This window comes from Ruditapes philippinarum, unplaced genomic scaffold (genome assembly GCF_026571515.1).
Source record: "Ruditapes philippinarum isolate M1 unplaced genomic scaffold, ASM2657151v2 ctg1720_1_1_1_1, whole genome shotgun sequence".
Lineage (NCBI taxonomy): Eukaryota > Metazoa > Mollusca > Bivalvia > Venerida > Veneridae > Ruditapes > Ruditapes philippinarum.
In genome coordinates this window covers 98,260-124,647 of record NW_026863699.1, presented here as the reverse complement: position 1 = coordinate 124,647, position 26,388 = coordinate 98,260, and the positions used below count along the sequence as shown (strand labels likewise).

General features: G+C 30.5%; 1 protein-coding gene and 1 long non-coding RNA gene across 5 annotated transcripts in view; both read left to right on the top strand.

Moving 5' to 3' along the window:
• Positions 1 to 590: 590 nt before the first annotated feature.
• LOC132723074 (uncharacterized) lies at positions 591 to 3,067 on the top strand. The gene is made up of 3 exons (XR_009624689.1): positions 591 to 675; positions 1,544 to 1,640; positions 2,859 to 3,067. It is a non-coding gene; the product is annotated as an uncharacterized LOC132723074 (long non-coding RNA).
• A 4,284-nt stretch (positions 3,068 to 7,351) lies between these two features.
• LOC132723077 (four-jointed box protein 1-like) overlaps positions 7,352 to 26,388 on the top strand; it is a 35,783-nt gene continuing 16,746 nt past the window's right edge. Inside the window, exon 1 of one of the 4 annotated variants that reach the window (XM_060707739.1) lies at positions 7,352 to 7,492. The gene's annotated coding sequence lies outside the window, so the exon portion shown is untranslated. Of the gene's footprint in view, positions 7,493 to 17,934; positions 18,075 to 19,602; positions 19,753 to 23,843; positions 23,980 to 26,388 lie in introns of those variants that run through there. The other 3 variants (XM_060707737.1, XM_060707738.1, XM_060707736.1) reach the window with 3 other exon arrangements.

The window sequence follows — 26,388 nt, the reverse complement described above, 5'->3', positions numbered from 1 at the left end:
CAAGTCATTACCACATTTCGACAAGATACCGCAATTTTTTGACTTTATAAGACTGAGTTTAACCAGTCAATACTGCTTTTTGACAAAATAGCATACAGTTTATCAATAATAAGGCATGATTTAGCCCAGGTCAACACCCAAAATTTCGGCAAGATAATTCAATATTTGATATAAAAAAAAATTCAAAGTAAGTGTACTTTTGGAAATTTAACAACAAGTTGTTGACACAATAAAACAATGTTTAAAGGCCACAAACAACCGTTTTTTGACAAAAAATAACCAAAGGCCAACTTTGAAATAAATAAAGTCAACCACCAAAATTCGACAAAGAAACATACTGTTTAAAAAATGAATCAGACAGTCTTTTTGAAAAAACCAGCTCCACAATTTAAAACAAGTCAACATCAACAATTTTAAACAGATAAAGCATACTGTTACATAATAAGGAAATATTTTAGAACGTCAACAAATTTACAATGCATTACAACCTTAAATTTACATAATAAGACGCTTTCTGGGCAAGATAAAAAGAAATGTAATAACATGAGGCAGCTATGGCGTTCCATATATGATACTCCAGTTAAAATGAATGCCGGTTAACATTTCCTATATAAGCTTTTGCTAGCTCATTAGTGGCATAAAAAACAGAAATCTGTGGTTGATCTGTTCTATAAGGTAAGATTAAATTGTGTGTCTTCATAGGTTTCATTGCATCTTATCATTATTAAAAGAAACACATATTCTTTTGTAATTATAACAGAATTAGAACACTCTAATACACTCTATGTTTATTTGAATGTCAATCTTTTTCCAGAGTTAACGACTAAGTTCAACACTGCAAATTGTTATGAATGTAGTATATTTTTATCACATGAACAATTGTTTTTAAATATTACATACAATTTAAGACGATTTATAGAAACTTGCTTGGTCTGACATAGTCCAGTAATTTAATTGTACGATTTCGGTTTTTTCCGCAACAAAAAAGTTGTAGACCTAAGATTTTTTTTTGATTATCTATTTATATGAACGGACTATAGAAGGCATTTTTGCTTCGTGTGTTTGTACATATTATGGGGCTACCATGAATTCACCCTGACAATCTTAATAAAGTTCACAGCATTAAATCGTCAATAGTAAACGGGCCTCTATATAATTATTCCTGTAAACGCACGTTACAAAATATCTGGGTCAGTAATCATTAAGAACGTATGCATATTAGCATGTACTTTCTGGTACACTTTTACAACTTGAAATTTTGCCTAAATATCTTGAAAAACAGACATTGATATTTTGATATTTACTGCGAAAGATCTTATCAACTGAGCCAAAGCATCGATGAACTTCCACAAAATTAAAAGTATTATAAATGCTGAATTTAAGAGAAAACATGTTTGCGAAGGCATTTGTTATCTACTTTGTAGATTTCTCAACATGTCTCTGTTAATCAGCATTCAATGAAAATGTTTTAAAAAGGGCTTATTTCAAATAATAAACTAATTAATCAGGTTAATTCATCAAGACCTTTTGTACATTGGTGCAGATGATGTTTCGTTTGGCCGTAACTTTGGTGGTAGTTCTTGCCTTGGCGACATTTACATGTTCAATATCAGTAGAAGGTGACAGTATGAAACGTGCAGGTAAGTTGACTATGTGCAAATAAAGTCATCATGTGTATAGAAGATGGTTATATGCCTAGAATATGGTTATATCTAATGTGAGGCGGTTATATGTGCAATCGAGATTCGTATGTGTATGTAAGGTCAAATTTAAGATATTCAATGTGCATGGTGCATGTAAATTGGTTAAGTTCGTGTAAAATTGTGCTTTTGAATATAAGACAACTTTATGTTTTGAATATAAGACAACTTTGTGTTTTGAATATAAGACGACTTTGTGTATGTAAGATGATTACGTGCATGTAAAATGGTCATGCGCAAATATGATAAATGCGTGCATGTTAAATGGTCATGCACAAATACGATGGTTGCGTACATGTAAAATGGTCATTCTAATATAAGATGGTTGCTTGCGTGTAAAACGGTCATGCGCCTATAAGATGGTTGCGTGCATATTAGATGGTCTTAGAATGATTGATGATCATGTGTATTTTTTATGATTAAGGCAATGTTTGATGTTTAAAATGATTATGAGTAAGACTGCTATATGTGTGTTATTAGATTATCATGTGAATTTAAGGCACATAATTCCTCAGAAATATTTTTTTTATTTCTTTAGAAATGACTAACACAATATTTTATAATGTTTCAATAAAATTATATAAAAAAGCATGTTAGATGTTTGTTACCTGAAGAAATTAGCGATAAATCTGAAATAATTTGTCATGAAGAACACAAATACAAAACAAAGTAGTATTTTGACTTACATACTAAATCACTATAACTGTACCAAAAAGCAACAGCAGAAAAGGAGTATTTAAGTAATTGGCAAATGAGTAACCTTTTGGAAATTATAAAAGTACACCAAAAAGGTTTCTGAGAAAATAAAAATAAAAGCATTTCTGGGGCAAAATGGGGCTTTAACAGAACCTAATGTACATGTTAAAACGTCATGTCAATGTGTAATGATGAGGAGATATGTAGTCATTGTAAATACCTCTGTCCCCGAGTGGTTAACGTTGCATATAACATTAGAGTAATTTTATATAGAATGTTTCTTTACTTTACGGTAGCGTCCAAGCTTTTCCGATTGTTCTTATTTTGCTTTTATTTTCTTTTATTTTCTTTTTCAATATGTTTTTATTTTCTTTTATTTTCTTTTTCAATATGTTTCTTCCTTCGTATTTTAATAAATGTTGTCTTACTTACCGACTTATATATAACTGTATTGTATTTCAGATACTCCGTGCATGAGGGGAAGTAACTGTTCTAATTGTGGAATATTAGATTACTGTTGCCCCGGCAATTGTTATCAGTTTAAAACAATAACACCTACCGAATGTACATGTCCATAAGTCTTACAAGAAACTGAAAGCGAAAACCTCATTAAACATTTCTTTTATATTCCTTTATATTGCTCCATTTTCTGCAAATAAACGTTATCTCAAGTCACACAGTTATGTTTTGTTATTTTGTGTGGGTTTCTGTGAATAACCGAAATAAGTCAAGGCTACTTACTTCTTTCCGAGTAAATTATCTTATCTATACGTACCTGTTTCCATGAAAATTAAATCATTTATCTGTTTGTGAACCCGGATCTCTAAATTAGCACAATAAAACAACAAAATAAGATAAATCTTGTGATACGGTGTCCAGTAAAGAAACCATTGCTGCGTAATTCAAATAATTATCATCATCCAGTACGAGCCTTGATAAATTTTAAGGTTAGTTAAGCTTGAGGGAAAATACAATATCTACGGCACAGCTCTATTTATCATGTTTTCACATGAATAGCACCATTATATTAATATTTGTATAATGGTTATAGAGATTTAAAGTGGTTCCACTGAGGTTTTTTGACGTGAAGGGACTGAAAATATTTTTCAAGATTTTTGTATAACTAGACGTATGTCTAGACCAATAACTCATGTACAAATTTTCACATCATTCGCTCACTCCGTTTCCCAGAAATAATAAATTTTATTTTGCAACGCCGGCGAAAAATCGATTATCATTTTAATACCGTATATATTTATATATCATCGTTTGCTTGATTTCAAATTTACGTGTACCAGTTGATTTCGGCTACTGGGCCTCAGTGGAGTTCTTTTAACAAAAAGTAAGACATGTTGGAGAATTGTTCTGAATTGATTGAAATGCATGTATACTGTTCGAAAAAGCAGTGCGAATTGCATCTCTATCATTAAAGGAACTCCAATGAGGTCCTAAAACCAAAAGCTTTAAACTTTCAATTTCTTACATAGATCAGCTGGGGTAATTTAAACAAAAATACATGCAAAAGATATGCAAAATTTACTAAGAAATAAATTTAAAATCGTATTGTTGTGTTGTTCTTAGCCAGTTTATTAAGCGAAAACGTTTCAACGCTTTTCAATTTCGGTTATTTTTTACAATAAGAATTATTGTGGAAAAAGGAGTGAGCGAATGATATGAAATTTTGTATACACGTTCTCGCAAATAATTATTTTAAGTCCGTCATGTCAAAAACAAATAAACAACAACAACAACAAAAACAGTGTGGTTCATTTAAGTCACGTAAGTGATATATGCAATCTAGTCACCAATGTGAAAGTACTGCTCTAATACTAACATTTATAATTAAATAAATTAATTAATTAATTACAAAAAGGCCAGCCCTTTACGAAACAAAATACACGTGATAATAAAATAAATAAATAAATAAATAAATTAATTAATTAATTAATTTAATTAATTAATTAATTAATTAATTAATTTATTTATTTATTTATTATTAATTAATTTATCTATTTATTTTCTATTTTATTTTATTATCTATTTAAAAGGCCAGCCCTTTACGAAACAAAATACACGTGATAATAAAATAAATAAATAAATAAATTAATTAATTAATTAATTAATTAATTAATTATTTATTTATTTATTATTAATTAATTTATCTATTTATTTTACAGGGATATGAACGTATCGATTTGCATAGGGAGGCAAGTACTGCTTCAGAAAATCTTTAAACTTTCCTTTTTCTCTCCCTTGTTTATGTTACAATTTGATGCCTTTTTGTGTCATGAAATTAAATTTTAGGTAATTTCATAATATATTTAACATACGTGTTGTATTAACACTGGTCCGTTGAATGGAGACTATGCCATTTATTACCGATTTTACACCTTTTCTTGACGTATACATTTTATGTATATACAAAACAAATCATTTGGAAATAAATTAGACTGTTATTTACTCCGTATTCCTTGAATTGTTTAAAGATCCTGTAACTCAATTTTTATGGTTTTATATCATAAATATAATGCTCAGATGAAGATTTATCAATGTTGTAAGTTCCAAAAAAACATTTTTAAGATATTACCGAATTTACATTTCATACTTATTAGAAGGAGGTAATTAGAAATTTATTTTCTGTAAAGTCTGAATCAATTTTGTTAATAAGAAATGATTGCATACATGTATATAACAAATATTTGCAGTACATATTTTACATATTCTTCGATGTTTTAAAAATTGTTATAGATGCATAATTATATACATAATTATTTAAAATTTCACTTAAGTGTGGTAACAACCTTAATTACAACATACCAGATCTTTATTAGAAATTAACAACTCTGGTAAGATCCTATCTAAAGTGGTCGTTTTATGTGTCCTTTTCTCCAAACATGTAATATAAGATTAAATGACTACCATGCATAATACTGTATAGCTATAAAGGGGAGGTAAGAATACATGTTTCATAACATTAATCAGATTAATCGTGTTCTCCCTTTGTATATTCAACGCTGCTTTGTAACTATAAAAAATGCACTTTTTTGAAATATTAACTGATATGTGTTATTTGAAAGGAATAACGAATAAAACTATGATATCTTGAATACAAAAATGTAATCAAATGAAACTAAATGTAACTAGTTAATTTAATTTGTATATTCTCTTCATTTGTGAAAAAAAATGATTTATTGTCTGTTTGTATATGAACACATATATTGTTTGTTTGTGTGTTTGTTTGTTTGTTTGTTTGTTTGGGTTTTACGTCACACTGACACAGTATAAGTCAAATGGCGACGTTCTAGCTTTACTGGTGGAGGAAGACCTCCGGTGCCCCTTCCGTGCATTATTGCAGGCACGACCTGGCACCTGAGTAGAACCACCGACGTTCCGTAAGCTAGCTGGGTAGCTTCCTCAAATGAAAAAAGGAGAGAAGGGGAAGTGAAATATATATTGCTTCCATTGTAGAATATCTCCACTTTTCTTGAATAAAATCTTGCAAAATATGAACAAAACTAGTTAGCAAAGTCGATGTGTTACATATAATTAGAGTATGAATTATACGTCACTGTAGCGCCAGCATCCGGGAACTAACTGTTTAATATTTCCGAGGTTTTTGGTATTTTTATAACCAAGACGTGCGTCAAATATTATTTTAAACAAAACCATATGCTCATATGTTTTTGCAAAATAATTATAGATAAAAACATAACTGCGCGGAAGAAATATATGTATCATCAGATTTTTATTTTGTTGTATTGTAAATTAGCTATTTTATCAGTCTTTGATGTATTGATATATATTTCATAGTTATCTTGAAACAAGATATTCAATGCTATGTGATACTTTTCTTCTGTTTCCATTAATTATTTATCTGATTTTATTTGTGTGTTTTTTGAACTTGAAAACGTGGGCTATATATAGACGGTAACTAAAGGCATATTGATAATCAGCTGTATTATTTTCAATTTATTTCATTTTTTTATTTTTTTTTAAATTTATTTATATTATTTTTTTTCTATTTTTAGTTGTGTGTTGTTTTATATTAAATTAGCATTATTTTATTATTGTCATCCGATTCGTAACGATGTAGATGTTGGCTTTGTATGTTCACCATATTCACCATCTGTGATGGTTATACATTTTGTGTAAAGCTCTAAATAAAATAAATTCTTTAAAAGAGTGAGGCAGCTTTTTGTTATTTTTGGTAGTTTTTGATTTCAATTATTGGTCAATCACCATTATAATAGCCACTCTTTTGAAAGAAATACATTACTTATTCAACTCAATATAACAGCGAAAAAAAGAGCATGACAAATCGTTATAAATATAGTCACAATAATATGGAAACAGAAACGAATCAGACCCAACTGTCAAAGTTTTACAAAACAAGCTTAACATGGATGTTTTTAATACTTTTCTGAAATTTTGAAAATAAATCATAATTTATCATTGCATGAACATAACTGACTTGTAACTTAGTTAAATGCTACCCGTGCTCGAATTCGCCTTTTTATTTGTTATCAGTGGTCTACATTTTCTACTATCGGGTATTTCTAAATTTGTTTGATCTAGTATAGAGAGAAATATTTTCTATTCAGGGACCACTAATAAACGTTACGTCAGCAATCGTTCTAGTGAAATTTAAAGCCCTATTCATCAAAGTCATTAAACTGTGCTGTCTCAAGTTGAGTTGCTCTCACAAAGAACTTATATTGACACTGTCAAATGCTTTATTCAGATCTGTACATTTATCATAGATCTTTTGTAAGCAAAGACAGTCGTCTAATCGAAGGAAAGTGTTCCCTGTATTTACTTAAAGATAGGAGAAAGTCTAAGATAAAACGTAGCTATCATAGGGCACTTAAAGGTATTAAAGGCATTTGGTAAATGATAAACTAACGTTCCTGGCACAATTAAGGGGTTAAATTCGTAATCTGAGTTTGTTTCTTAATACGGATTTAGTTATCGAACCTAAAGTTAAAGGCTCTTTGAAATAATTTCTTACCGGCGTCATTTCGTGTGTGTGGTGTAAATACTGGATGGAATGTTGCAGAAGTTATGTCTCATCTGATGTCATATGGACAACACCACAGGTTAGATATTTTTCATTACATTTGAAACTTATAAAATGATACAAAAATGATTTTTTGTTTACAATGTGGTTGAATAAAAAGTGAAAGGTGAAAGAGAAGGTCATAAACGCAATTCTCAGCAAGATGTATTATTTTTATTGTGTTATGTTGAACGTGTTGTATTGTAACATTTCACCTAATGATGGCAACATAAAAAACAAACAAATTTAAAGCATAAAGAAAACATTTCATCCTATGATCTTTAGACAAGACATTCCATGTCAATGACTCGTACACAAATGAAAACAAGTTTGCATTTATTGCATATAGATGTAAACAGGGTCAAAGTAATCATAAAATGAAAAACAAATAAAACTTTATACAAAAGTTTTTTACACCTGTTCAAAAGGAAGATTCATATTCAATCACAAATTATTGATAATTTTCTCTTATTTTACTACTATAATTTGCGGACAAATATTGAAGTATGCTTTTGATCAAACTGCGATGAATGTCACGTGACTGTACATAATAAATATGTGTTTTGTAATAAAACATAGTATGTATGGATCACGAGATTTGCTTTCATCTTCACTGCGAGGATGAACGAATGTGGTTTAAAGAGGGAATCTGTGAAACCCAGTAATTTTATTACAATTTTAAACAGTCTGTTTACGGTTAGTAATATTGCCTTCTATCATTTTTTTATAATTAAACTCCTCTTTTATTTCATGGTTGTTTTTTTCCTTTGTCTTGTTTTTTTGTCTTCACCCAAAAGTGTTTGCTCATGTTAAACGGGGGCTGTTTCCATATATTAAGAACTCTAATGTCATACTAAAATTACACACCTTATAAATCGATGGTCATATCCCAGTCTTTGTTATCTGCCTCAGAAATACTTTTGATAAATATTTAATGCCACTCAGCATTTTAATGGCAGTTACAAAGTACTGAATGTATCAAGTTGCTTCAGGTCAACTTTGTTTTTCAACCATGTATCCTTGCGCGTAAATAGTGCGTCATTGTACCTTTTTTACGACAATATCACATTCGGTACATTTGCATATTTTTGTATCTGACACCAACAAGTTAGATTTCTTTGTTGTAGATGATTATATGAAGCTCTCCTGTCGATGATTATTTATTGTCGTTGTATCATAAGGTAGTTCCTGTTCTGCTGTTACTGTTTTATTTTTCCTTATTTGGAGGAATGTGGTTGCTCTGTAATTGTGGCACTGAGATCTTATGTGTGGGGGAAAACTTCAGAAAACTTATTTCAGGAACAGAACATACATTTCATTAGGTTTTTACCAAAGATACAAAATCGTAACATATTTATAAAATTGATACATTTACATATAATACAGTCAGAAACAGATCCAAGAGCAGAACTAGCGACTTTCTGTAAAGCTAGATGAATAGCATCGTGGAATACTATTACTATTTTACGCTTTTTAATTTGCTGCTTATTTTTTATTCTTCTTCAGTGACATTCTTTAAGACTTGTATCATTTGTTGTCCAAAATATATAAACTATAATTATAGATATTTGATAGTATAAAATAGAATGGTAGCTGCTTTACTTTCTTATTAAAACTTCATTGGACTGTTTCTTTTCCAAAGAATAATCAAATCACTGTAGTTATTGAAGACATTGTGAAACAGTGTACACAATTTTTATGGCAGGATATGTTAAAATTTTGGTTTACTTTGTACAAGAAGAATAATTATAAAAAACGAACGTAGTAAAGAATTTCAACTTAAGGCAAAGTTCTTAAACAACATCCCCCATCCTCACGATCAACTATCTGTAAATACAGCGTTCAGTCTTGCAGAAACATGGAGTTTAACAATGTCACTTAAAAGAGATGCTGATAATTATATCTCCATCGAGCGAAGCTAGACCTGCTTTGACCCCAACAAATTACTGGTTCGAATTACAATCCCCATCCTTTTGTCGGTATCATATAACATATTAATCAGGTTCAAATCGTATCATAGAATATAAAAATAACCACGTTAGAATTTATTTCTCATATTTTAGAATTTAGAAACCATAAAACAGTGGTACGAGGTTTCGTCGTGTTTAGCCTTTGGGGTTATACGTTGGTCTGAAGGTATTCTTTGTTAGGTGAAGCTCAAATAGCGAGTACTAATTAGACGAGATAAGAGGGGTTTATAACATATAATTTAATGACATTACCTTCTAGAATTCAAGGGTATTGATTCAGAAACAGAACTACAGAACTTTCAAACAAATCGTTTGAACCCTTTTTGAAAATTGAAAATATGTTAGAAGATTTTTTTTTCGGGAAAAACACACACACAAATCATGTATGCTGGTTTTGAAAATATGCACCAAGGTACAATTTGACTAAAGATAAGGTAGCGATATTTAAGACCTGATTTGAATCAAATTGATCGTTGAAAATCAGAGAGTAAACAAAAGAAATACATCTTTAAAATAGCTTTATATTATAAAAGAAAAAACATCTTTATTTTTTCTATCAGAATATATTTTTAACACTCATATTTATACAAACTATTTTCTGCAGGTTGCAAGTTAAAAATGCAGACCGTTCATTTTCCAAAGCTTATAATATTATTCTCCATTCGGCTCCTACTTTATATATCATTACGTTTTCTGTGTTTCATCAGCGAACAGTAAAGGCTTTACCCCATACTGCACGTGAATTACGTGTACTACACACATAATTATTACGATTCCCAGCGGTTGGTATAATAACAAATTGATGTCACCTTTAATCCATAAATATTATAAAAAATTGTAAGATGTTAATTGAATAGTAACTATTTTCACAGACGATTTCCCATCAATTAGATCTAATAGCACCTCGTTTAAACTTTGTCTTCTAATGACAAGTTCTTCTATTTAACATAAAACGTTTTAGAAGATAAAATATACAAAATTGAAAATAAATTTTCAGCTTAAATACGTATTTAAGTACAAAATGTGTTTTATCCTAAATGTCATCAAATATCAAACAGGCGGGTGAGATGACAGAAATGCGGCGTAAACGTTTAAGATCTTATCGGACTAAAGCTTTGATCACACGCTAAATGATGTTATTCTATCTGATATGATCCGATGGGTATTGTACACGCAACTTTAAACCATACAAACCATCACACTGATATTAACACGCGAGAAAAACGCGAGAAGTAACGAGAGGAAGAAAGCGAGATAGTTTGAGAAAAATATCTATACCATGAAATAATTAGGTAATCGAGAAATAAAAATAAATTACTTCTAGCTCTCATCTTGACTTGATGATACTTGGTGCTATTCACAAAGTCTGTTCAATACTTAAGTCTTATAATGTCTTATAACATCACATTGGGTGACAAAACGCGTCTTCCTCTAAAACATTGCAGTGATATAAGTATAATGTTGTTTGACTTTGAAATGGCTGAGAGGTGGTCTGTTGGTTGAGGTATCTGCCTCTCATCCCAACCGGTGTTCTTTGGTTTTATCCCGACTCGTGACCATGATTCCTGATATGACATCAGTAATGGTATGATCCAAGAAGCGGTAAGTTGTTTAAACTAGATTCAAATTCTCACCACAACTATGTTAAATACTAATATATAAATAAACTAATATATTTGTGTAATAGCTGTTTTTAATGAGCAATACTTGTAAATATATTTCAGTGAAAAGTTAGTTAATTATTGCACGAAATGAAAGCAATGGAATATTTTGTTTTCTAAGTCGGGTCCTTGTGCCTTTTTTGGCTCCTTTTCGATGGTCCTGTTTTACTGTGTTTTGTTGAGGGAAACATTCGTTGAATGCATCTCTTCCTTGTACATATTTGTTTCTCATATATAAGTTTTCTGATGAAATGTATATATTAAATTTCTAAGCTATTTATATTTTCTTCTTTTTTAAATTGTATCAATTGTATCAATACTGTTAAGATCACCTGCAATGTCTAGTATTCGGAAGGAGATCTCAGATGTCCTCTTCTTTATTATCTCTGGCAGAAGATTTGTGACATGTGTAACGTTGACATTCACTACGCCAGCTCCATAGCACCCTATTATTAAGAAATTCAATATAAATTCGGATCCTCTGAAAGTATTAAATGCGGAATTATCAGATAACACTATCCGCCTACAGTGTACTTTTTTCCAGGGTCCTTATGTACAAGTAATTTGAAGCGTGCACTTCCAGGCGCTGAAGATCTGTCAAAATATTTTTTGTCGCAGTAACTATATAAAACAATAAGTTAATCGAGCTTCTATCATATACTCTGCAATAAATCACGATCATCATCAATCATGGTAACTTGCAGTTGATTTTAATTCTTCATGTTGCTATTTTTATCTGTTTAAACCATATTGGACATTGCAAAAGTCCAACGTTTCCTGACAGGAATCAAAACAAAAACATGTGTCCACGGCGACAAAACGACATTAAACCGCGTGTGAAGATTAATAGGACACACGAACACGTCAAAGTACGAATGACAAAAATGGGAAAGCCAGGTTCATGTTTCATGGACACAAAACGAATCTTGTGAGGTGATTATGTTTCAGGTCTAAGGGTCAAAAGGTCTTATATAGATGACAATTATCATTCTCCATAAAGAGATGAAAGAAGAGGCGAAAAACAATTGGTCAAAATTACGTTCAAATTGCAGGATAGTCTTATTTTCCAAAGTTTTACAGGAATATTTTTTTTTGTTCTAACCTTATCCGTTATTGGTGATTGATATACTAGGCATTAGAAGAGAAAAAAAAACAACCGAATACCATATTGATGTTACCATCATTTAATAAGCGTTCCAGGATTTGATAATATTGTAATAAACAATTTTGTATATGTAGATAATCACACCGTACAGTCAAAAATAGAGATAATACTTGAAAACGACAACGTAAGTTGGTGTTGATAAATGCAGCACGGGAGTGCTTGGAATTGACACCAGAATTCATATCTACCTACCAAGTTTTAGTAAAATAATTTCATACTTTCAAAGACTACATTTAAAGGATTTTGTCAACTAAATGCTTTCCCTGCCTGTTTTTTTAGCTTTACTTGATGTAAAATGTCCACACTTTTCAATGGCATGAGGCATTAGGCGCTGTCCGATTGTGTGGTGTGTATATTCAATATTGTTAAATATTCAGTCAATTTTGGCGTGTATAAACGTTTGTTTGCAATAAAAACCCTCGCTATATTAGCTCACAACCGTTTATAGTGGACCCTTATAAGATTTAAAAGTCTTTATAATACAAACACAATCTGATATTGTTCTTGGTATGTAGCAATTTGAAGATATGTTTCATACATTTGATCATTGGACCATCTTAATGTGCCTTAAATGAATGAGAAAGTGCATTTAGCAAATGAAAAAAATGATAAAGTAACTTGCACTTTCCATTTCCGTCCGTGACCAGGCTCAATCAAACCGAGCCTGCAACAAATCCAGTTTTGTAGTTTTGGGCGTTCTTTAGGGATTCCGTTTTCTCTAATTCATTTCTCTATAAGATAAGAAATTGTTCAGACACAAATGCCTATCATGTGATATCGCTCGTATTCAACACAGTCACGACATTTCTACACCATCAGTATTGAGCACATCTATGCAATTAAACGAGACTTATGAGCACATCTGCTGATGGCTCTACCATTTCATGGTAAATGTTGATTTTTGCTTAAGCCAGTGCTAGGGGCGTGGACGGTAAAATGCAATCTCCAGTCAAATTTCAATGAACAGACTCAATCAAACCGAACCTGCAACAATTCCAATTTTGTCATTTTGGAGGTTCTGTAGGGATTCTTATGTCTATATTTTAAACCGGTAACCGTATTTTTGATTGATTGTCACGTTAAATTTTTTGAATTAAAAAACAAATTACAATTCCAAGTTAAATAAAAGGACGATTTCGCTTTACAAATCCTTAAGTACCTCATTTGATGAATGATTAATCCAAATACTCCTATAAATGTTAACAAGTACAATTCTTCTTCTAACATAGTTAGCCAGTAACTATAGCAGTGGTCCACATGTCAACATCCATGGTAACTCATTTGTCAGATAGTTGATTTATGACCTTCATTTTGCTTGTACGAGATTAGATTTTGGATTAAGACTTATAAGTGACAAATGCGAACTTGGTCATTTTCTAAACAAGTTCAAATATGGGATAATTGCTTCTGTCTATCAATCTTGAGAAGGGATAAAAACCGCTTGTATGATATGGGGAAGCTGTCTCGTGGCTGGCTGAATCATGTTTTATTAATAAAAGTAAAATTGGCATGGTGTATGGTTAAACATATGGATTTAACCGTTCATTCTCTCTGAAGTATTGAATTGCCAGGGAAAAAACGTTTGTTACCGGATGAGTACAATAATTTATATGAACACAGGTAAAAAAAATCTATTAAATATTAAAGATATTTTTTTGATTTTACATTAAGATTTTAATAACGGATGAAAGTAACGGAAACAACACAGTTATATCTCCAGTCTTGAAGGATGTAACACTGAATGTTTTCAATTTAAGAGGATGCTTATTTCTAAACCTAATTCTACATAAATCTGTGAGAATTTTGTTAAACAGAATCCCATGTCGAATGAATTAACTTGTGTTTCACACATGGTTTAAATGAATGTCTTATTATTTTCTGAAAAAAATTATATGGTCATGCTTTTTAATATCAAATCAAAATGTGGTATAGTTCTTTTTCTAATATCACGATTAAACTTGTATTTCGATTTTTTAGAGAGAGAGAAATTTAACGCAAACTATTTTAGAAGCATTTTTTTTCTTTTTTTTTTTTTCAGTATATTTGTATAGTTCTTGGTTAATTTCAGTAAAGTGTAACAATTGTTTGTATCAATAATTTATAGAGTATATCGATCATTTACGCAGAGCTTTCTGAACATACTATCTTACAAGAAGTTACCAAATATCACACTTACATTGACAGCCATGATCAATACATCGCGTTCATTGCTCGATATCTGTCTACTATATAAATACATTTATTTTATTAACCAGAAGTTTCCTGCAAGTTTCATGTTCTACCATTAGTCAGTCAGTTAGTACTCGGATTACGTAATATTGTATTTATTGGTTATTATTTATTAATCGTTCGCTGTGCATAAAGTTACAAAGTGTTACCATTTGAAGTGATGCCAATATGACAGGCTCTGTTATTGGACGACCACATAATTGATGAAGGAATAAAAGCATTCTAAATATACATGTATGAGAAAAGTGTACTTTTTAGTTTCTAAAATAAAATGGTTATATTGTTTACATTAAGGAATGTTTTTGTCACAGTAAGTATACTATTTATAACAATCAGCTTATGTTATTGAATATATTTGTATTAAATTGTGAATTCGTTATCTTGTTCAAAATTATGATTTATTTCGGTCAGTGGCAAAACAGAAGTAAACCTTTTATCATGTTAAATGTCAAACACATGTCAATCAGTCTTCCATTCAAACACTGCCCTCTGTATTCATCGACTAAGTGTTTTCGATAGACTTATTTTATTATTCATCTAATTTTTACAACTCTCAAATTTGCATAAAGTACACATTCTCTACAAAGATATATCGGTTGCTGGGTAACCGTTCGTTCCCGTGCATAAACTTTAAGATTTATTATCGCGAAACTAGCATTATTATCACCAATTAATAACCATAAGAAAAGAAACCTATACAAAGTGGAAAAGGTTAGTTTATTCTCAATTTATTGAATAAATATAACACAATGGCGAAAGCTGTGAGAAGGGCCGGGGTAAGTTTAGCGATTTCATGGGCTTTTATGAGAATTTGACACAAGTCGTTGGAGGCATATGGTGAAGCTTTATTAGTATACTGCGGTAGGCCAAGCATATTGTAAATGTATTGAAATCAATCACTATAAACATGTTTGTTCATACACCTATTATATAGATCTAGATGCTTTCAATATACAAGGTCAAAAAATATCAATAGGGACTTGTTCTTTAACCTGTAGTCTGCTTCCGACAACAAATTTACCCATGCAACTTGTGCAGAACAAGATCAGCAGGCATATCCTCATGTGTACTGTTTGATATTCAGTCATTACATATTTAAATTTTTTAATGAATTTTAGCGTGGTTAGAGTTAACATTACGTGAATAAAAGTATAGTTTCTAGGCTGTCAATAAAAGTTTCGAACCAACAGCGCTCTTGTTGTCATGCAAGTATCTTTGCATCAAAAAAGTACGCTAATCTACTAACATTTTTTTCAGGAAATATCATGGACTGCTCATGACTTCTGTTACCATATACCATTGACATACAATGCAATACAGTAGAAACACATATACAATATATAATGCAGCTGTCACGTGAACGTATAAAACTTATGTTTTATTATAGCAAAATGGAATACAGTCGTCTTAATTTCTACATCGTGATTAAATAGATACATTTCGTACTATCATTCAGCTTCTTTCATAAGGATTGCCAGAATAATACTAATTGCACGACGCCTTCTAGTTTCATTGATTTGCAAATAAAGAATTTTAACATGCAATACAAAACTATATACAAATAAGTTGAATGAGCACAAAATGACACAGTAAAGCTCCGTACATTAGAATAACTACTTAACATACCGAACAGAGAAGTTCATGGTTTAGATGAGACGTCTAAGTGTGTTATTAATGTCAAATATCTGTCATTACATAATACCATATTGTGCAAGTTCTAGGTCAACAACTTATAATACGTTAAAAAGACACATGAGGTCCCCCTGCACATTTTTGTTTAAAAAATTGCAGGGCATATATTGTTTCCATTTGTGAGATTTTTGTGTGCATTTAGGCGCAGGCATCTTTGTTGTAGGTGTTCCGACTTCAGCTATGCTTTGTTGTGTATTAACAGTATTTGTCTCTTAACCATCTGCGTTTCTGTAACGGATTTGACCAGCTTGGAATTTTGGACAGCCCATTAAAAGTTTCAGAGGATTAATGTTAAAATACAAAAAAAAATGTGAGGTGTTTTGACCCCTTGTGTTGCTTAAAGTTTGTAACAACTGAGGTTAGCCAAAGTCATATTTCCTGTTTTACGCCATTTGACCTAAACTTTGTCGGTTCGACGATAGATTAAACAAAAAACACCAGATCATTGATAAATATTTCTCCTAATTATGCTTCTAAACTTTTTGTAACTTTCTTGTACACTGTATTGCAGACTAATAGCGAGAAGATCCAATGCTTTCTACACCAATATTAAGATTTTAACTTTATCTATACAAATTGATATACTGTGTATGTTTTATAAATAAATTAATGATACTAAAAGTCTTTCGCTCTTTATCTGTGTTTTGGGGTATATAGCAGGGCGCACCTCATGTTGAAACGTTGTTTAACGTTGACAGATAGAGATACTCGAGTTTTGTGAAAAAAGATTATTTGAAGATTAACAAGGAGGGAAGATTTGTGCCCTGTGAGAATAATTCGAAACATGGTCTACATCATTTGAGAAGGGTTGTTTATGAATGAGAAAGCTGTTTTATTATCTTATACGTAGGAAAATAGACTTGCGACAAGTAGGTACACGGAATGCATATCATATTTAATGTAATGACTTAATATGAAATAATAATCTGTATTTCATAAATATATTTATTGGTCGTACGACAGACAAATTTGAAGAAAAAAAAGAGATCTTTTTATTATTCAATTAGAGTTTTTCACTGTTGTTTAATTGCTGCTGACTTTGCGTCCTTAATCTTTATTTTTAAAAAATATAGTATGAGAATTATTATTATTTGCCCTAAGTAAGCCTAAAATAAAGTACATAAGGATGAAAGGCGGGAAAAAAGAAAGTTAAAATTAAAGAACAATTACTTTAATAATGGAATGTTGTTCATTTGCTTGCTGTGTCAACACGCTGTGGTAAGTATGAAAAAATAATAAAATTAAGTAAGAACATCCATCCGTAAGTTCTTAGTTGTGGGTGGTTATAGTGATATTCATCCGCTATGTTGCATCTATTTTTATGATTCTGTAAACTTGATTTCCCAAGCTTTGAATACATTCGTATCTGCATAACGTACACTCATTTACATACAAAGCCCAATACGTGAAAGATAATCCATTACTTTATTGTACGGACATGCATGTTACATTATTCAATCATTATTCATTTTTATTATACTTTATTGGTTCTATTCTGGATGCTACCGTTTTCTCTAGCTGTCATAAAGGGCAAGAAACACGTGCATGCTACGATAGAAAAAAACTTGTGAAAATTCCATTTCTTTTTTAATTTAATCAAAACCAACAAAAACACCTAAACGTAATCTATTACGTTTTATGCGCACCGCAGGTGTACACAAGGTATATTAAATTACTGTAATTTTGCGACCAATGAAATATTTTACAATGTCATGAAGTTTTAAGTGAAATTATATATTGCCAACACCTTGTTTGGTATAAACGCTGGGCTATGGGAACATTTGAATTTACTGATGTGGCAGGTACGTTGTACTCCCCTGACGAACTAGTATATCGCCGTGTAGCATGAGCTGTAGTTGAGTACATATTTTATGAGATGTATCAGTTTTTTGGCTACTTGATCTGGTAAGAACTATTTACTTTTCATGTTTGCTTGATAATCTTTAGTCTGTTCGTCTCATTAACTACTTATCATTCTATTTGGAAACGATTTAACTTGGACGATAAGGATTCTGCATATTTGAAATACTGAAATTAAAAACATAAATTCTTTGGACTGTTTTTATGCATTCTGAACAAAAAACTTTATAAACAGGTTATCCCTAACACTATTAAGCCATTACATTTTATTTCCTTAAGCACAAATAAGTAAAAATAATTTCTTCATTCGTGTTTTTGTTACATATCAGAAAATGTGGTCACGTGACAGTTTTTCTTCTTAATTATATTACATTGTATGACTTACAACATTTGTGTAAGTCAATAACATAACACCGACATGACTTGCTATTTTACAAGGCTTATATTTCATTCTTTGATGTGATGTTGTCCATGCTGATTTCAACAAACCCCTGCAATGTAATATACACTTGTAACACCTGCATTAAAAAAATGCAATATGTTTACAGATATTTCTAAAATCTTGCTTTGGGCGCATTATTTCTTCCGATTAAAGTGTTATGGAAATAAAAGAATACTTTATGTTACACGTAAAAATAAGGTCTTAGGGCACATTTGACCATACGGTAAAGATCTTTAATACACAGAATTATTTGAAAAAGTCTCTTGAATTTACGGCTTTTTACAAATAAGGCATTTGGACTTTAGCCATATTCATTTTTACAAGAACACCTTTTTGTATGTTTCACACTATTACTTCTTCTGTTGTTATGGTAACGCAACGATTCTTTGAATCTACATGAGTGCAGCTGTTTGGTATGTAAAGCCTTCTCTTGACACAGGCAAAAACATATTATTCTCTTACAAGAGTCAAAGGAATTTAACAACAATTAATAACACATTCAAATAATCATCAGAGATTTTTTATATCTCTTTATTTGGACCCAGACAGTTTATCTATGACAAAGTAATCATTACAAATGTTCGATAGTTTAACATTTTCCGTGTAAACACAAACATTGTCAGAGAGCCCATGTGTTCTTTTTAAAACCAGATCGAAACCTTGCTAGACCTTTGGAAATAAATAAAAGCAATTGGATTATGTAAAGAATGTATGACAATAGGGTACTGTGGTAACGCAGAAATGTTTTTTGGGGAGTCACCACCGGATCTGAGACTTAAATACCAACATACTGCGATCGTCGCTTAATTTATTTACAGTAGAATAACAAATTATCGCAAAACAAATAGAAACAATATAAATTTCTTCCTTCTGATAACCTATCTAACCTTCGTGTATTGAACAAACCTTTATTCACATCTAAACGCTTTATAAATACTTGTAAGCCAAAGGATTTTAACTGGATATTTTGCATATATTTCTTAATTCTGTTTGTATAAAATAGGCAATTAATGACAAATATGTGAGTCACCCATGTTTAAAGACTCGTTTTATATTTTTTATAAAGCAATGGCGACGAAAAAGGTATTTTGATATTAGGCGTTGGTTAAGAAGAATTTATTCAAATGAATTTCAGGATCGTGCATCTCTAGTTTATTTATATTTTGTAACATTTTGGGGGAAAATTGTTTTTATTTTGTTATAGCTAAAAGTAACTGAGAAGCGTCGCATATATTCAGGAGGTATCAATATAGAAAGGATAGTTAAGGGGTATAAAGAAAGGTAAGAAAAAAAGAATGAGCTAACGGTGCCTACTTTTCATAGATTGTCATTAATGTGGACAAGACATATCCAAAAATTTGATTTTATTTTAAATTCTATCAATGTGACAGTTGTTTTATTTTTATATTGATTCAAATTTCTTTTTGTTGTGTAATAATGCATTATGTATTTAATATTTTTATTACCCCGCAGTTGTTTTTTTTCTTTTCTTATTATTTTAAAGTCTATATATGACTTTTTGGAAAATATGGAAAATAAAGTAAGAAATGCTTAACCTCGAATTTTAGTGTTTGTATGATTTATATATTTATAAAAATGCGTGTTGTATTTTATTCCCACTTCTTTTCAAACAGTCATTGATATTTAAACATCTAAATAGATTAGCGAAGTATGCAAACAGTGATCTGAATAAATTGTTAACTTTTTGTCATTGACATCCCAAACAGTTCATATTCCGAGCGTGTCAACCGGTTTAAACCTTTTTTTCCTCATTCAAACATCTGCACCTTGCAGTTTTACTTGGTCAGCTTTTTCTTATTAAATAATGGGACGCAGTTGTATAACTTAATTTGTGAGAAGTAATAGGCCTGTCTCAACATTTTAAAAATCATAATAATTCAATATAGTTCATATTTCACTAGAAGAAGGTCTTACAAATTTTCTTGCATGTCATCTTCTTTTCTAAACATATTTTTCATAATGCGTAACAGAAATTCAAAATTATACAAATTGATGTCAAAGAACCTCTTATTGTTCATTTTTGTCACCGGTTTGACATATTGCGTACCCTTTTCCTTTATAAAAGAATTAATTTAGGGCTGTTATTGATATAAAATATAAACTTAATGTGACAGCCCAATACCCCATCGTTTTAAGTCATCCTATACGTTGTTTGTAAAGTGATACACCTTGGTTTCTTGTACACAATACCGTCGGCGGCACCCCGTGGCTCCGTGACATATCGTGCCTGTCCCTTACTATAGTTTAGGTTGTTTAGTTGTGATAAAGATGTTGTCATATTATGATACAGAAAGGGGCTAAATAGGCCGGAGATATAAGAGACACTTGATATAAGAGACACACATTAAATGTTGTACTCTAATCCAAACATTTTTTTGATATTTTTTTAGTCTTGATGTCCTTCTATGTTAATTACCAGACACACACGGTACCCAACACATAATATTTCGTGTTTTTTTAGTATACAGTCATTCATTTTTTTTTACTTTATTTTAGACTTCTTAGATATTTGCATTTTTATAGTACAATTCTCTTTCAACTAAGTATTAGCAATGCCTTTAAAAGCTAACACATATTTTTTTTCTAATTTTAATGCAGCAAGCCTCCAGATTCATGCTAATTTTCATGAAAATTTTGAAAATGTATTAAAACCAAAAATATTGTGAAGTGAACAAAGAAAGTAATTTAAACATTGCAAACGGCACTTACAACCCATGTAAATTACCAAAAAGTGGTCAAAATATGCATAAATACCTCTAAATGTGTTAGTAACACAGTAGAATTATAGTGATTGATACTGCAAAATCAATCATTAATCGCACATAAGATGTTAATAATTATTTAAATATTGATACTTTTTTTCTTAAGTTAATTTCTTTAGACTAATTTGTCATCTGAGCATGCGCTTTAATAGCTAACACTTTTTTTATTTAATGAAACTTAAGCATAATAACTATCCATTTAAATTCATGAAAATGCGTGTTTTTGATTAAAGGTATATGCAGTTATCTTCTTTTCAAATCCATACATGTGTTTTGCAATGTTCACTATTTCTTTTCTCTCAGTCATATGCGAGTTTCATTTAAATGCGATTTGAATATAGCTGAAGATCTGCTTTGCCATTTAGTTGTTGACCTTATTGAACGAATTGTTATCCTGTTTTGAAATAGTGTTTACAAACTTTAGATATACAGATAAATTTATTGCAGGATGGGAAAGACTTTTTAATTGTCCTTTAATATATAACCGTTGTATATGTAATGCAGTTGACATAAAATTTAAAAAAAAGTTAATAATTGAATTATATGTGAAAATGTGTTGCTATGTGCTATATCTATGATTTCTTTTTTAAATGTCCTTTTTACACAAGCATTAGATTATATGACACTGGATCTAATTTGCTTCTGGAAGACCATATTAAATAAATAATTACTCATTATACATGTACTAGACAGATGGCAAAATGGTGTGTCAGCATATTTAAGGTGAAACATAACTCTTGTTGATTTAAATATAATAAATATAAATAGTAATTAGTATTTCATAAATAAAAGACATATTTAGCAATAGTTTTGATTAGATGTACTTTTATCAAATATCTTATTAAAGAATTATCATTCTGGCTATAAAATTATATAAGTGACTTTGAAGGACTTTAAAATTGCATGTTTATATCAAATGAACACATGTCCTGTTTAAGTTTAGAAAATGATACATACTATAGAAAATTGTAATTAAAACATATACAACAAAACCATTTTCAGTGCTAACATATTATATTGATGTTTATTTCGGTTACTCATTTCCGCTCTGGAAGTTGCCGGTCTATAACCTTATATATCAATCATTAACTTGGATGTCACATGATCAATACAATATAAAAGCTCACATCAACGATGTATTTATGGGTTTCTATAATGTTCTACTTTGATAGGCAGTTTGACATTGCAGAATCTATCTGTTCGCAAAATACAGAAGTGAGCATTATTTTGGACGCTCTACTCTGAAAATAGTGGCACCAAGGATCTATCTGTTGTAAAAACCCGATATTGTCAATTTGTAATTTCAAAAGTGAAATAATTATACTTTTAATAGACAATTTTTTTATAGTAGATCAAATAAATAAATGTTGCATTTTTTTTGCTGAAAATCACCATCTGGTATATTAAAAGTGGTGACTGGGAAAAAATGCCATTTACCTGGTTTGACTTTTCAATTCTAAAATGATGTACAACATAATGTTTTAATCATTTGACTATACAGAAACGTATTTTAAGTTATACATCTAACTCCTCGTGCAAACTAAACATATTTATGTTCTTAAATATACCGTTCTTGACCATATTCAATTTCAGATTTATCGTTCATTGACAAATCGACAACAACTCCAAGTTCATGACATTTTATTAAAGGAGACAATTATTTTACAATAAAATATTTCAGTGTATTTCAAACATGTTCAAAACCTGTGTTATATAATAATTATTACTAAAAACGCATTAACCATTTCACAATGATATATTGTTATCTGAACTTAGGCTAGACAAAACCATGTTTTACAAAAAACCTGCAGTGTTTTAAGTTTATTTAAAATAGCCATGTAAGTACGAGACAGATGCGCTTGTTTTATCTTTTAAAAGATATTTCACATTCCAGACTTAATCGATCATTGTACAGCAGTTTTGCTTGATCACCCTTTCTTTACAAGTGATGTGTAGTTGCAATTCAATCAATCGGCCAATCATTACATCTACAATTTGATACAAGATAAGGCCAATTAAGTTTTATCTTTTTGAACTTAAACAAACGGGGATTTAACCTTCAATTGTTTTAATGACATTTTATTCATACCTATTATTGACGTAAATGAGGCACAATGTACGGGCGTAATCAAGAAATACATGTATGATTGTTTCAAACATCTTATTTAAATTTATTCTTTTTTTGTATACAAATTGATAAATGTGGAAAATAGACAAACCTACTTATTTACTTATTCTTTTAATCGGGCCAGGATAAACACAATAATAAAATCAAATACCATGAAAGCATTCGTTGATCCAGGACTAGATTCATATCGTGATACTATTTTATTTCATTCAATTTAATCCGAAATCCCCCATTGTATACAAGCTCAGGTAACATTCAGCTATGCGGCATATTAAATGTTTTTGGTTCAGGTATCAGTTAGGTCCATTGTATGTCCTTGTGGGTAGATAATGGGCAGCTGCCAACCAATCAATGAAGCCGTCTCATTTTACACTGCGCTCATCCGACCGTGAGTAGACAAGGCAAAATAACAAGAACAATATTTATTTGGCACATCTTTCAAAATATTTGGGCAATAGATTGATATAGATTTAATGTCAGGTTACGGACTTCCGTTTCTACAGTGAAAATCTTGTTATTGTTTTTTGTTTTCTTTTTAAGTTTCGTATGGAAATGAGATAATATCAAACCACTAGATAATAATTGTTTATTTAATAGGTGAGTCTTTTTTTACTATTTATAATATATCATATTTTGTGGCAACATACATTTTTCTCCACGTCGTACTATTCTCTGATCTATTTTCTAAAAATACATTGCACTTGTAATATGCATATCCAACTTCCTTTCATAATCACGTGTGCCTATTTCATTTGTTTGCATTGTATAAAACGCAATTTAGTATATCATTGTAATCATGTCAATAAATAGCTTGGAAAGCAGCTCTGATTTTAGAGGTTCGATGTATATGCTTGTCTTTATTTTAGTCAAGGTAGCTTTACAGGAAATGTTCAAAAAGTAAAATGATGTATTTTTTATTATCTGATATCTTCACTGCATAAAGTCAATTTATATTTAAAAAAAAACATACAAACTTATAACTTGAACTTTGATATCTAGATGTTTAAACTTGCGATACTTTAGATTTGGTAGCTCTGTTTTGCTTTCATCTATATTATACTTCATACGATTGTATAAATATTATCGAGGTCGGTTGCATATGCATTTTCATTTCTTTTCTGTCTCAATTTGTCCAAAAAGAATTCCTTTTTGAAGTCTAAATACTGATAATACTAGTATTTGTTTGCATCTCACTAAATTAGTATTTTAAGTTGCGTATAATGCCCGTTGCCTTATGTCTTACAATTATGTTTGTTTGATTTGAAATTTAATAGTCATCTTTAATTGTATCTTAAGTGCGAATCTGAAATAATGTAAAGAATTCATTTTTAATTCTGCTAAAATTGTATTCTGACATATTGTTGATCTAATGCCGATGCCTCGTTGATAAGATATTTGAATTGTTTTCAAATGAATCTGGTAAAATTGCTGGTAAGTTTAACATATTGATGATATATTGCTTTTTATATCTTTTCATTATGATTCTGATAAAATTGTTGGATAAATTTGTTATATTATTAATATGTTACCTATGGCTCGCTGTTGGGGCATTAGAAACAATTTGTTTTCTTATGAAATTAATAAAATTATGGGATAAATCTGACATAGTGTTGACATGTTGGCTATGCCTTGCTGTTAAAGAATTAGAAATGACTTGTTTTCTAATGATTGTATTAAAATTATTGGATTAGTCTAACATATTAATGACATGTTGCCTCAGCCTTTTTGTTTAGACACAAGATTCTGGTAAGATTAGGGGTAGGTCTGACATTTTGATGAGATATCGCCTATGTGTTGTTGTTGGAATATTGAAATGACTCTTTTTTTCTAACAACTCTGATAAAATTGTTAGAAAAGTTTGGCATATTATTAACATGTTGCCCCGTCTACTTGTGGCCACAGTTGCATCAATTTTGCATAACAACTATACAATTAGACAAACGTACATATTTTATATCATTCTTGACATTAAGGTTTTTAGTTACATTCTCAATTGTTGTTGAAATATGATTGCTACTTAAAGTTAAGCCGTAAATGTTAGGTTTGCTTGTATTTGTTTGTTGGTTTTTGTCTGTTGATTTCAAACAACTTTCTGATTTTATGATTGTCCTTGCAAGAAAGAATACCGTTGTCTGGTCCTCATTTGTTATTAAAATGATTCTGATACCAGCATGTATAATTACAGTAATGGACTAGCAGTGTTTCATGTGTATTGTTGACATTTTTATATCATCAAAACAGCTTTCTGCCTTGTAACTTTCATATTTAAGAGTTCCATTAACTTTGGGGTGTGTGTATGTTGCATTTAAATCGCTGATTATTTTAAGTTTATATTCCTTGGTCGGTTGCCTGTGTTCATTAGTTTGTTATGTTATCTCTGTACTCTATCTATAAGATTGACACTCCCGATATTGCTTGTATTATAGCATGTGTTTTATTACTGTCTGTTCTCGAGGTAGCCGTGTATTTTACGTGTGTCTCATATGACCCTCATGTCCTGATAAAACTGTATTGTTGTTGTTCTTCATTTGAAAGTTTGGACGGTCATCTTTGAAATTTGACTCCATTCCCAGGATCGGTTTGTTTTAAGAGCGTTTTATGCGTTCATTAAAACTAAAGTGTGGCCTAGTTATTCGTTGTAAAGAGAAAGGCTATAAAGTAAGAATGATAATTTATATATATTTGTAGTTATCTGCTTATAAATAAACAATAAAATGTTTGTTATTAGTTATTAGAATAATTGAATAAGTATTTCAGACGTGTTACACAAAGATTATGTCAGTTAGAAAAGAAACATGTTTTGGAATGGTTTAATACTAATGTACAGAAATAGATTTGTATGTTGAGATTTGGTGGGTTTTTTTTTCTTGTCAATAATATTGTATTTCTAAAAAAGGCTGCAAAAAACATCCTGTGGTTATTGACGAAACAGAAACACTGGTACACTCATATCATATTGTAGCTGTTGTTTTCTTTTACAAAACAAGAAAGTAATCTAAGTAAGTA